The sequence below is a fragment of the Pelodiscus sinensis genome, chromosome 8 (assembly GCF_049634645.1).
Source record: "Pelodiscus sinensis isolate JC-2024 chromosome 8, ASM4963464v1, whole genome shotgun sequence".
In the NCBI taxonomy this organism is placed as follows: domain Eukaryota; kingdom Metazoa; phylum Chordata; order Testudines; family Trionychidae; genus Pelodiscus; species Pelodiscus sinensis.
The window spans coordinates 71,380,911-71,394,389 of record NC_134718.1 but is presented as its reverse complement, the minus strand read 5'-3'; the positions used below and the strand labels follow the sequence as shown (position 1 = coordinate 71,394,389).

Genomic DNA, 13,479 nt, shown 5'->3' with positions numbered 1-13,479 from the left:
ATTTTCTCTCTCATTCGCCCTCACACAAAGACACATGCACACACACAAGTTTTCTTAAGAGGTGCCAAGGGCAGCTCCCAAACACAAATAAACTACATTAGAGACAAAGGCAAACTACTTTCAAGACAAGACCGCTTGCATAACGTCATTTGCAATATTCCTACATGTGCTTCTCTTCTAAGAGGAGGCTAGAAAGGGTGCACATTGCATTGCAGCCAGTGCCTCCTCTGACAGGCTATGTCTACACTGCAGAGTTTTTCCGGGATACTGGAGGTATCCCAGAAAAACTCTGCTGCATCCAAGGAACGTGTCTGCTCTTCTGAATTTTTTTTTCGGCAGATCAGACGCATTTTCGGCATTCCTGTAAACCTCATTTCACGAGGAAGAAGGGATGTGACGAAAATAGGGGGTTTTCCGACATTTGGCCCCGTGTAGATGAGCCAAATGCTGGGAAAACCTCTTCCGACAAAAGAAGCGGAAAAAGGTATGCAACTTGCGGTTCGCAATTTGTGTACCTTTTCCCGGAAGAACACTGCAGTCTAGACACAGCCACAGTCTCTAAAGTAATCCTGTTTCCAAATGTCAAGGCACAGTAAAGTAAAATGGGAAAATCAGTGGGGTTTAAAAGCCAGTCATGCTGGCAAGACCTGACCATTACCACCACAAGGGAAAATGTCTTTGGATGTGTCCTACCACATGCTGAAAGAATGAGTTCCTCTCCTTTATCAGGTCATAGGAGAGTCCTGCTTTCACCCATACACCAGGGCTCCCATTCCACAATCTGTATTTGCCAACAGGTACCACAGTAAAGTAGCATCTGCGATACAGCAGCTTTCCTTCTGCTAAGAACAGGAAATGCCCACAGTATGGTTCCTGGTAGTAAGTGCCGACTTTCTAATTGGGACCACAACATTCATCAATTGTCTTCAAATTTTCTCTTAGACACACGTAACTCCTTGTCATTGCACTGTATTCAGATATGAGCCAAGTATCACTGGGCTCAGTTGGGGCTTGACCCAAGGCCCATTTAAGTCAATAGGCACCTTTCCATCGACTTAGTGGCACAGTCCATTGGGTCCTCAATGAGTCAAAACTGCATCTGTTGAAGTGCTGACCCAGTAGCCTGAAGGAACCAGGCCTGTACAAATATCATCACTGGATAGGGTATTCTGCCCACTGCCCATGCATCTCATCCACTTCGGATTTCCCATCAACAGCGAAGTTCGTCTGAGACCCACAAATCAGAGACGCTACCTCATAGTTAATGGGCCAGCGCCAACAGGGCTGTCAAAGAGTCTTTGAGCGATGTCCACTGAGGTTGGTGGCCCATGTGGCAAGGTCACTGACTGGAGACTGGTTTGGTTAGCAGCATCATTTCCAGTGTAGTTTGGCAATTGTACATACACGGTAAGATTCTGGCCACATCCTTGGGCTGCACTGGCACTAGCCCTGCTAAAACAATTCCACCCTAGAGTTGGTTGAGCATAGGAAGTGTGAATAATATTTCCATTCCCAGGACATAAATCTAAAAGTGCTTTACTAACATCATTCTGACTCACAAATAACCCAAAGCAAGAAGTAAATATTCTTACAGACGTATTACAAGTGGGAACTGAGGGCATGTCTATATTTACTGAGAGATTGGCACTGCAGTGATCAATCCCCGGGAGTCCATTTAGCAGGTCTCAGGAAGACCCACTAAATCAACTGCCGATCATTCTGATTGACTCTGGGACTCCACTGGAATTAGAAGAGTAAGGGAAGTCAATGGGAGAGTTTCTTCCATCAACCCACACACAATGGAGACCTCGCAATAACTCGACCCAAAATACTTCGACTCCAGTTACAGTATTAACATTATTGTCCCTTAAGTTGACATTGCTGCATAGTGTAGACCTGCCCTGAAGGGGAAGGAAGTAAAGTGACTTTATAAAGTTACAAAATGAGCAAATAGAAGGGCTTGGAATAAAACCCAGAATTCCCAACACCAATCTTTCACTCTACCCCTAGACCTATCTGCCTGGAGGAGAAAGAAATACCATGCAGATCAACTTTGCATTGACATTCAGTTCATGAAGGAAAGATCCTTCTTTTTAGTAACAGTTTTACTCTAATCAAAAGCAAGTTCTCTGATTTTTGCCATAAATTAGGCTGGATCATCCTCTAGGGAAGAGCAAAATTAGGTCATCGAGAGGCACATGTGCTAAGATCAATCCAATCAGCAGCAAGACTGGCAGCAATATAGCTCCTTAGAGCAGCTATGGTATTTGGGAGGCAGCAATTACAGCACGAATTTAAGCAAACAACTGGGCAGCAAACATAACCGGACAACTGTGCTCGTCAAGCCGTGAAAAATCAATAAAAAGCGAGGAGGTTAGCAAAACACCTGAGCTGTGCAAATAACCATACAAAGCAGTGCCCAGAAATGTAAATGCCAGGCACTTTGCGAAACAGGGGTCTCTTTTTTTTTTTAAAGGAAAGTGATAACCCCGAAGTATCTTCCATATTAAGCCTCTGTTCATGGCCAAACCTGAGTTTCAGTGCAACTAGGTAGATATGTGAGCAAATTATTAACCACTTCACCTACTACTGCTGACTAAGATGAAATCTGGTGACCATTACTGGGTCAACACACTCTGTGTCTATCTCACTGGTTCTGATGTCACAGATCATCTTACGATTAGGGATAGAAATGGATAACTGCTTTATCAGTAACCAGTTAAAACGCACCAGGGAGCAGCCCTCCTCCCGCAATGTGAAATCTAGAGTAGGAAGCACTATGTCTGTGTTAAAAGCTTCTCCATATAGGGTGTCCCCGCTATAAGTCACCCTGGTATACATCTATTCCACACTAAAGTCACTGATGCATTGTAAGTCCTCCCATTCCCTGCTCTTAAGTGGCGTGCAAACCCTTAAGTGGCGTGCAAACCCCTTGCCCCGCCCCACCAGTTTGTGCAAATGGAAGTCAGCTGTGGGGAAAAAAATCCCCCCTTTAAGTGGTTTTGTTGTAAGTCCAAGTTTTTTGGAATGTATCTTGGACTTACAGGGAGGATGGCCCATACAACCAATCTGCAGTGGAAATAGACCCTGCATTAGCCTGCAGCACATTAACTATCTGTGTGGACCTAGCTGCCACACATTCAGAGTTCCAGTGCCCTTTAATTTACTTCTGTTTCAGAAGGCAGTAGAACAAAGTGCACGATGGGATGTTTGGTGCCTGGGAGCACAGGGTCACATGAGCACTCAGACTATATCTATGCTACACAACTACCCTGACCTAACTTATGGCAGCATACAGCCACCACGGTTATTACATCACTTGTGTGCAGCATTTGGCTCCTTGTGTCAGCAGTGAGCATCCTCACCAGAAGCACTTGCATTGATTAATACATGGAGATATACCTATTTCATAGAACTGGAAGGGACCTTGAGAAATCATCAAGTCCAACCCCCTGCCCTCACGGCAGGACCAAGTATCATCCCTGACAGATTTGCCCCAAATGGCCCCCTCAAGGATTGAACTCACAACCCTGGGTTTAGCAGGCCAATGCTCAAACCACTGAGCTATCCCTCCCTGATTACACTGTTAGCGTGGAGGGCCTGTATCAGTCAATGTACATAACCTAACGACATTGACCAGGACTCTTCACTGCTTGGGGCGGTAACGTTACTAAATCAATGTAGACAGGCACATTGGCAGGAGCCAAACTGAAGTGGACACTTCCACAGCTAGGCGGCTTACGGCAACCTAACCATGTAGTGTAGACCAGGTCTTGGTGCATGCCAGGCTTATGGGGAGTGGATATACACTCACCCCAGCCTGCCAAGAACTAAGTGTTCATACTGACATGCCCCAAGAAATAGTGCCCTTCAGATGAGAGTCCCTTTTAATCTTCTGAAGTGCTGCTGTTAGCAGAAGCAGCTGCCATTCCCTCCTGTCCTGAGAATCCGGGGTGTTTTCCAGATTGTGAGAGCCCGTTGTCTCCGACAGAGCCTCTTTTGCTGACAAAGTAGGAGCTGTACATGATTAACAAAGTGCCAATGTTAGACCAAATAAGTTCACACCAAATTGCACTGTCACATTTCAACAGCCTTTCCCGCTGACCGTCAAAGAATAAAAAGGCTCATTCAGGGATTAGCATTTCTGACCAATTACACCCCCCTCCAAAGGAAAAGAGCCTTGAGCAAAGGTGACAGGGGGACTCCCGACCTATAGACTCTTTCGTCTTCTTTTCATGTTTAATGCGTCCTTTTCAGTGCCTGAGGAGGGGAAAAAGGGGACTGGAAACAGATGCATTTTTGTTAGGGCTTGGGGTTTTCATAAGGATTGCTGCTGACAGTGTGATAAAAAAAAATCTTTGTTCCTAAAATTGAAAAAAAATGAAATGAAGACGACCAGAAATCAGAATTAGGAATGTGAGCTAATAATTTCCCTTGAGTATTTTGATTAAATTACATCTGAAGCACAGATGCAGAGCCCAGGGCAGCCAAGCTGGACAGGCTGCTAACAAAATACCCACCCACACAAGTCAGGCTCTCTCTCCCAGCATCACCACACAGGAAAAGCACCTCCCCAAGTGCTGTTTGTCTTTGTGTCCTGGCATGCTGTGCCATGCAGGCTTGGCCATCGTTTACAAAGTCTTAGCACCAGGGACCTCCCATCGCTCTCGGGGGTGGTCAAGGCTGTAGACTTATAGTCTCCAAGCAGAACCCCACTAATGGACGTCTGCCATCGCTTCCAGTGCCACACAGAGAAGTCACTCCTGGAGACAGCCTCTCGCCCTCGCCCACACATCCCATTGTTAGAATTCAAGAAAACCCGTAGATCAGTATCAACCAGTTATAGTAAAAAGGGACACGAGCTCCTAGTATTATTATTATTATGCATTGTATTGACACCTAACTCTTGGTGATGGGGGGCAAAGTTTAAGACTGGGGGAGACATGACCACCCCACATGTTGCATCTGGGCCCTGTCCCACTCCCCCTTGCACTCCCACGCCCTCTGCAAACCAGTTCTGCCGTTTCCCCCCACAGCTCCTTCCCCTCTGACTCCTCCCATCCCTCCCCACGGCAGGCACTGCGCAGACTGGCTGCCTACTGCCACGCACTGGTAACTGCAGCTGCAGGCAAGGAAGGGATGAGACTGGGTGGGCTTCTCTATGCCCCTCTGGCAGAGCTGTGTTGCCCCCCCCCCCCATACTCTTCCATACTCCAGGTGCCTTCTAGTGGGGCTCCGTGCAAGCACTAGGTACCAGAGCCTTTCCAGGCATGTCTCCTTCAGCTGTCCTCTGTCTGACGCCCACTCTGACAGAAATTGGGGGCGGGGGGGGAGGGGGAGAAGGAGGGGTGACCTGCTACCCTATGTCCCCCTCCCCTCCGCACTGTTCCCTGTGGTTATCATAGGATCACTCAGCCCAGGCTGTAATCAGACCTGTGACCGACAGAATCGTTTTTAACATGTAATAGAAATGTAGCCGTGTTAGTCTGGTGTAGCTGAAGCAAAATGCAGGACAATGTAGCACTTTAAAGACTAACAAGATGGTTTATTAGATGATGAGCTTTCGTGGGCCAGACCCACTATTTGATCTGAGGAAGTGGGTCTGGCCCATGAAAGCTCATCACCTAATAAACCATCTTGTTAGTCTTTAAAGTGCTACATAGTCCTGCATTTTTAACATGTGGCAGAGCTCTGGCTGTGCCCGTGGGTCCCGCGCTGCTGGTGCCTCAGAGGCTCGCTGTCTCCCGCCACCCGGCCTCTTTCGCTTTACTAGAGGCAGGGGTCACAGCCCTACGCAGGCTGGTCTGTAATATGGGGGTGAAACCCCTCTATAGCTCTATCCTCCCTGTCCAGGGAGGGTCTCTGCAGTGGTGTGGGGAGGGTTGGGGGAGCCCAGGTCCACTCACTACTCCAGGTTCTGGCCCAGGGACCTAAAGCAGGTTTGTTCCACTCCCCATCTGGCAACTACTTCCCTGAGTCACTTCCCCAAACAATCCCTCCCCGGACCTTTCCTCTGGCACCTGAGCTGCTTGTCCTGCTCCTCCATGACCCTCGGCCTGACTCACAGCTCCCAGCTCTCCCCCACGCTCCTCTCACTCTCAGAACTCTGGCTCCTTCCCTTCTCCCCACAGTAGAGGAGCCCTTTTAAACCACTCTCAGCTGGCTCTTGATTGCCCCAGGGGTCTGATTAGCCTGACTCCCTTTGCTCTGGAAGGCTCCTAATTGGCTCCAGGTGTTCCAACTGGCTGCTTGTCCAGACTGCTTCTGGAAAGTTCTTGCTGGTTCTAGGCCAGCCACTGCCAGTTTACCCAGGGAACACAGACCTTCTTAATCTGGGGCTAACATACCTCCTTTCGAGCACTCTCCTGTAGCCCTTCCTGGCTTGACCCTGTCACAAATAGCTAAAAACATCAAGGTAGCCCTCCAGATAGCAGCCCAACTTGGAAGCATATAAGCTCACACTCTACACCAATCATACAACAAGAAAGGGTGTTAATAAAATTATCTTCTCATTGCTATTTTGGGAAGTACTGTTGGGCTCAAATGTAGCTTTCAGTAATGGGATCTCTTGCTCTATAATTTATGAGCATGTGTGTCTTGAACGATTTTCCACTTGGGAAATTAATCACATTTTCTCTAACAGGGGACAAAGAAATCCCTTTGCAGTTTGAATTGGATTTGACATGGTCAGTTTGATACGGTTTTGCTCTCTACTCCTTGTCATGAACTGTTGTATTGCCTTGCTGTGGGCAGTGCAAAATCTTCTGCTTGCAAACCACAGACGGATGGATGTCAGTGGTGGGTAATACCCATGGACAGTAATTAATCCTATATCCATGAAATCGATGAGAACAATGCCACCAATTTCAATCCCCAAAACAGAAGATCCCCAAAGTCACCCCCCTGCCCAGGCATGTAACGTACATATATTTTTTTCAGAACCCTGACACTGCGTGTTTAAAGGGGCAAAATGTTGACAGAATGACTCTGTTACTATTGTCAACAAAACAGTGAGTCTAACTCTGTCTTCAATTACACCCTTTCAATACCACTGAATTTTGATGAATGCACCCCCTGGCAAAACCTAGCCTGATTATTATTGTAATTTAGATTTGTGTTCTATTCTAGTAGCACTGGAAGACCTCCGCCAGGAAGAAAGCCCCACTGGGTACACAGAGTCCTTGCTCTGAAGAGCCTACAATGTAAAAGTCAAGACAAACTGAAGTAGAGAAACACTAAAAAGAATAACTCAATGAGGAGTACGAACCTTGCAAATTACAGTGACATTTCCTTCCATTCCCATACAAGCTCCACGCTGCCTCTGTCCATTGGCCCCATCAGTCTCCTGTATTTCCTCGCCACAGGAAAACACTCGCCTACTTCTGAGAGAGGACTCCCTGCTACAGCACAGTGCCAAAAGCATCCTTGATCTGTGCTGGGTCAAGCAGTGGACGGGGGCTGTAGCCCCCTTCACAAAGGGGTTAGCGGGACTGCACTTAACCATCAGATACGTTTTGTGATTTCACAGTCCTGTTCTGAAAGTGCAATTCAGGCTCCTGGGTCTCTTAATTAGCTGAAATTTCAGTACCCATGCCCTTAGCATCATTATAACCAGCGCAGCAGAGGAGTACAGCTGCTAATTCTACTGACGGAAAGGGTCCGGGGTCTGAAAGGAGTCAGCTACCGCCGCCTCCCCCAGGAGCTGTAGCGGGTGTGAGGGTAGAACATGTTCCCACTGGTTCACTGCTGGCATTCAGTATCCTGCTGTCTGAACAGAGAATCTCAGACAAGGTGACTGCAGCTGGATGTCGGGTCTCATTAGACACCAGGGCAAAGCAATGCTTTTGAGTGACAGGCCAAGGACAAAAAGGGTGGGGCTAACACAGGCAGGGTGTGTCTACATCAGAGAAGTTTGCCCCAAGTATAGCTACTACTGTACCATGCCCCAGCGTAGATGGGCTCCCGCAGTGACAAAAAATGCTTGTGTAAACGCCATGGAGCCTAGTTCCAAACTATTGTGACTGCAACAGCCAGTGAATTCCCTTCCAGTGTGGGTTTGGCGGGGGAGGGGGGGAGAGGTTGCACCCTACGGTTCCCTTCAACAGCACCCCACCCCCTGCTCTAGCAGTGCACAAGGAGAAGGGAGGCAGAGCCATGCAGCTGCACCCAGAAAGTCCACTGTAGACCCTGCTGCCTGCTACTCTGCCTGCCCAGCACAGCTTTGAGTCTAAAGAGCTATACTGAGAGGGATCTTGGAGCTTTATTCCCACACCAAGCAGGCAAGAGAGACCTAACTCCTCCCACACCACTATGGAAGACACATAGGCTACGTCTACACTGGCATGATTTTCCGGAAATGCTTTTGACGGAAAAGTTTTCTGTTAAAAGCATTTTCGGAAAAATCGCGTCTAGATTGGCAGTGGTATTTGCGGGAAAGCGTCCGTGGCCAATCTAGACGCGGTTTTCCGCAAAAAAGCCCTGATCGCCATTTTCGCCATTGGGGCTTTTTTGCGGAAAACAGTACTGTGCTGTCTACACTGGCCCTTTTGCGCAAAAGTCTTTCGGAAAAAGACTTTTGCCCAAATGGGAGCAGCATAGTATTTCCGGAAAAGCACTGATGATTTTACATGAGATCGTCAGTGCTTTTCCGGAAATTCAAGCGGCCAGTGTAGACAGCTGGCAAGTTTTTCCGCAAAATCAGATGATTTTGCAGAAAAACTTGCCAGTCTAGACACAGCTATAGGATATGTCTAGACTGCATCCCTCTTTCGGCAGAGGGATGCAGATTAGGCAGGTCGGCATTGCAAATGAGGCAGGGTTTTAAATATCCCGTATTTAATTTGCATAAAAATGGCCACCGCGGTTTCCCGACTCAGCACTTTTTATGGGCAAAAAGCGGCAGTCTAGAGGGGGATCTGTCAAGAAAGAAAGCCTTTCCGACCGATCCCTTATGCTTCCTGCAAGGAGGTTTACAGGATCTGTCGAAAAAGGCTTTCTTTCTCGACAGATCCCCCTCTAGACTGCCGCTTTTTGCCGACAAAGTGCTGAGTCGGCAAAACGAGGGGGCCATTTTTAAGCAAGTTAAACACGGGATATTTAAATCCCTGCCTCATTTGCAATGTCGACCTGCCTAATCTGCATCCCTATGCCGACAGAGGGATGCAGTCTAGACATACCCATAGACGCTAAGGAGAACCCATTCCTCTACCACCTACTTCTCTAGGGGACCCACCAACTAACCACCAGGCAGCTCAGAGCTGCAGGGTGACCAGCCACCAATGCTTCTGCTGTGAGAGCTGCTAGGCTGGGATCCACCTGAAGAAGCCGCAGTGCAACACAGAGAGATGGAAGCGAGGTGGATCTTGAAGTCCCGGAGCAGGAGGCTGAGTGTGGGAAGAGTGAGAAATCAAGGGATATTTTGCATTAAGGAATGAGCACTCTACCCAGGAAGTGTCATGTGTACCAATGACTGGGGCAGGTTGTTTTCGAGGGACTAATTTAGCTACAACTAATCAGGAAAGAGATCTTGGAGTCATTGTAGATAGTTCTCTGAAAACATCCACGCAGTGTGCAGCGGCAGTCCAAAAAGCAAACCGAATGTTAGGAATCATTAAAAAAGGGATAGAGAATAAGACAGAGAATATCTTATTGCCTCTATATAAATACATGGTACACCCACATCTTGAATGCTGCGTACAGATGTGGTTGCCTCGTTTCAAAAAGAATATATTGGCATTGGAAAAGGGCAACAAAAATGATTAGGGGGTTGGAACGGGTCCCATAGGAAGAGAGATTAAAAAGACTGGGACTTTTCATCTTAGAAAAGAGGAGACTAAGGGGGGATAGGATAGAGATCTATAAAATCATGACTGGTGTGGAAAAAGTGAATAAGGAAAATTATTTACTTATTCCCACAGTATAAGAACTAGGGGTCATCAAATGAAATTAATAGGCATCAGGTTTAAAACAAACAAAAGGAAGTTTTTCTTCACTCAGGACACAACCTGTGAAACTCCCTGCCAGAGGATGTGGTGAAGACTAGGACTTGAACAGGGTTCAAAAAAAGAGCTAGCTAGATTCATGGAGATTAGGTCCATCAATGGCTATTAGCCAGGGTGTATAGGAATGGTGTCCTTTGCCTCTTTGTCTGGAAATGGATGACAATAGAGGGATCACGTGATGATTACCTGTTGTGTTCCCTCCCTCTGGGGCATCTGGTATTGGCCACAGTCAGCAGACAGGATACTGGGCTAGATGGACCTTTGGTCTGACCCAGTACGGCCATTCCTATGTTCTCTTATGTTTTTATGAGCTCCTCATTAACATGTGGGCAGCTCATCACTGGAACACTCCAGCCCCATCTTACACCTGGCTTGGCGCTAAATGAACCCACTCACCAGCATGCGGCATCGGTGATTTCACTGCTCCCTTGTGGAGGGCAGGAGATGGGAGGGGTTCCAAGCACCTGATGGCAGAACGTTATGCTGTTGTAGGAAGCTTGTTCAAACCCCATTTAACATTTTCATAATGACCAAGAGTCCCTCATACCTATGGCATTTCTACGGCTCCCCATTATCATAGTAAGGAGCACCTCCCAATCATTACTGTACTTTTCCTTACCACACCCCTGTGAGGCACGGAAGGGCTATTATCTCCATCTAGAGATGGAGAACTGAGATGCAGAAAGGCTAAGTGACTTGATGTGGTCATACAGGGAGGCTGTGGCAGCATAGGGAATCAAACTCAGATCTTCCAAGTACAAAGTTAGTGGCCTAAATGCTGAACCGTCTTTTCAACACATTTACAGTTGGGCTCAAGGCATAACATTCAGATCCAAATTAAAAACACTCCCATTTGAAGCTGGTCATTTCCAGGATTTTAGTTTAGCTCATTTGCAAAATTCAGAAATTTCAAATCCCCCCCCCCCCCCCCATTCCCACCAGCCACGAGCCTCCAGGGATGTTCACGTCAGATGTTTTGGTTCAAACTGATCTCTACTGAAGCCCAAGGAGAATGGCTTCTGTTTGGAAATTATATTCTCTTTTTAGTGCTGTCTGAAAAACAGGCAAGAAAAGGATTCAGGGAGGGAAGAAAGCGAGCTGGAAAATAACACCCCAACCAGCATCAAAGATAAGCAAGGTGTCTCTGAAGAGCCAGTGGTAGGAGCATTGCAGCTAAGCAGACCATGTGCTCCTTAGTTTTCAGTGGGAAGTAGAACACAAAGCTACTCAATATTTCTTTAAAGTCTGCAAAGACTAAAGAAAAACAGAACCATTTCTGGAACCAGTAAAGCAGCCTTCTCCAATAATCGTATGGCTGGAAACTATGATTCCCCTGAGTCAGGCACCTGAAGGAGCTAGTAACATTCCTTAGTCAGTGACTTTATACTGATTATTTGGGATTGTCAACTTCTGGGCAGGAGTTAGACTGAAAGGATATTCAAGGGCAAGGTACTCAGAGGCCATGTCTATTTATAGCTGAATGGAATTTAGTCAACTCCACCTAACTTTTTCCATAATTTGCCAATAAAAAAAATAACTTTTTTCTCTGCACAGACTTAAGAGTGGGTCCCTTCTTGGGAGAGAGACACTCCAGAATTAGATCATTTTTTGGAAGTTGGGTGTGTGTGTGCATAAATGTCTTTTTCTCACAGGAGTAGAGGTGATGGTAAAAAGTATAAGGCACTTCTACAGGCACTCTCTTGCCTGCCCAATCTGAAAGGCATGTTCCCAGATGAACTGCAGCACCTAGGGCTAGACACAAAATATTGAGGCGCGTGGTTTTCACAGATTCCTTTACACTAAGGATTTTCCTTGCAGTTCTGTGGTTTCTACCTGTGCCAGCACTGCACAGCATTGTTTTGGTAACTGGAGGAGCTGTCCCTAAGAGTGCAAAGTTAAAACGGTCAGATTTTCAAAAGTGACTCATGATTTGGGGATCTTTAACCTTTGGGGTGAAGAACCTGAGACACTTTAAGAGGCCAAGTATCAGAGGGGTAGCCGTGTTAGTCTGAATCTGCAAAAGCGACGAGGAGTCCTGTGGCACCTTATAGACTAACTGAAGTGTAGGAGCATAAGCTTTCGTGGGCAAAGACCCACTTCGTCAGATGCATGTCATGCATCTGACGAAGTGGGTCTTTGCCCACGAAAGCTTATGCTCCTACACTTCAGTTAGTCTATAAGGTGCCACAGGACTCCTCGTCACTTTAAGAGGCCTAATTTTCAGAAACCGCTGAGCACCTGCTCTCTGAAAGCCAGACCCTCTTAAGATGGGCACCCAAAGTTATCGGTTGTTGTTTGTATTGCAATAGTGGCTAAGAACCCCAGTATGGACAATACTCCAGTGTGCTAGGCACTGTACAAATAAAGGACATAAAAAGTCCCAGCGGCTAATGGACACTTTTGACAGTATAGTCCAATGTCAGTGTGCAATACTCACAGCTTGAATACTGAATTCCAGAACCAACAGCTCTTGATCAGACCATCCAATCAAGTGAAATTTCTACTACACGGGCTGGCTGAAAACTTGTGACGTTTCTTCTCTTGGGGGAAAAAATCTCGCAACAGCAGCTACTGAGACTGCATCCCCAAGTACCCTCCAACCCCATGCTCCAACTCAGCCTTGGGCCTAACCTGAATCGAGATTTAACTCCAAATACTTCCACTTGTACTCATTTGGTGCTCCAACAGCCAGGGATTGTACTAGTTGGCTCCAAGCCACGTAAAGACATTGGGACCTGAGTCACCACTGTGTAACTCCCACTTCATGCTGTGTAACTCACTGATGTAAAGGGAACCAAAGCAACCTCCTACTGGAGAAATGCTGGTGTTGACTCAGGCTCGAAGTCCTTACCCCAAAGTGTCCCATCCAAATTCAACGTAGTATGAAATAGGATCAAAGATGGCGAGAAAGGAGAAAATGACTAGGTGATAATCAGAGCCAGGCCTACTGACAGGCAAAACATGCAGCCACGTAGGGTACCATGAAATCTGGAACACCAAATTGCCCCACATTTCATGGTGCCCTATGCAGCTGCAGGCTACCTATGGGCTCTGCACCGGTTAGCTCCCATCCCCCAGCACCAGTCCAAAACCCCCCCTCCCCATCCCCTGGCTGCCTGCCCCTGTTCAGTGACAGTTCCCCCCTTCCCTATTCCCTGGCTGCCCCCGCTCACCAGGTGTAGGCAAGTGGTCCTTGCAGGCTGAAGGACTGAGCAGGGGACAGCCACACAGCAGGCGGCTGGAGTGAAGTGGCTTTTTCTCCTTAAAAACGCTGCTTTTCTCCAGCTGGCTGCACTCCCACCAACCCCCGCCTCCCTCCCAGCCCTGTTCCAAGGTGCCAGCTCTCCCCACACAGACTGGGCATCGCTACAGTAAATGGCATCCACTGCTTCCAGTCCAGGAGAGTTGGTACCAGTGCTGGGCTGCGTACGGCACCAGCAGCAGTAGGGATGGCCCTGGAAACATAATGAGATCATGT

The 13,479-nt window shown here is 47.4% G+C and overlaps 1 protein-coding gene across 3 annotated transcripts in view; it reads right to left on the bottom strand.

The window, feature by feature from the left end:
• Positions 1–13,479, bottom strand: part of SH3PXD2A (SH3 and PX domains 2A) — a 391,525-nt gene that overhangs the window by 230,587 nt on the left and 147,459 nt on the right. The window lies entirely within an intron of this gene.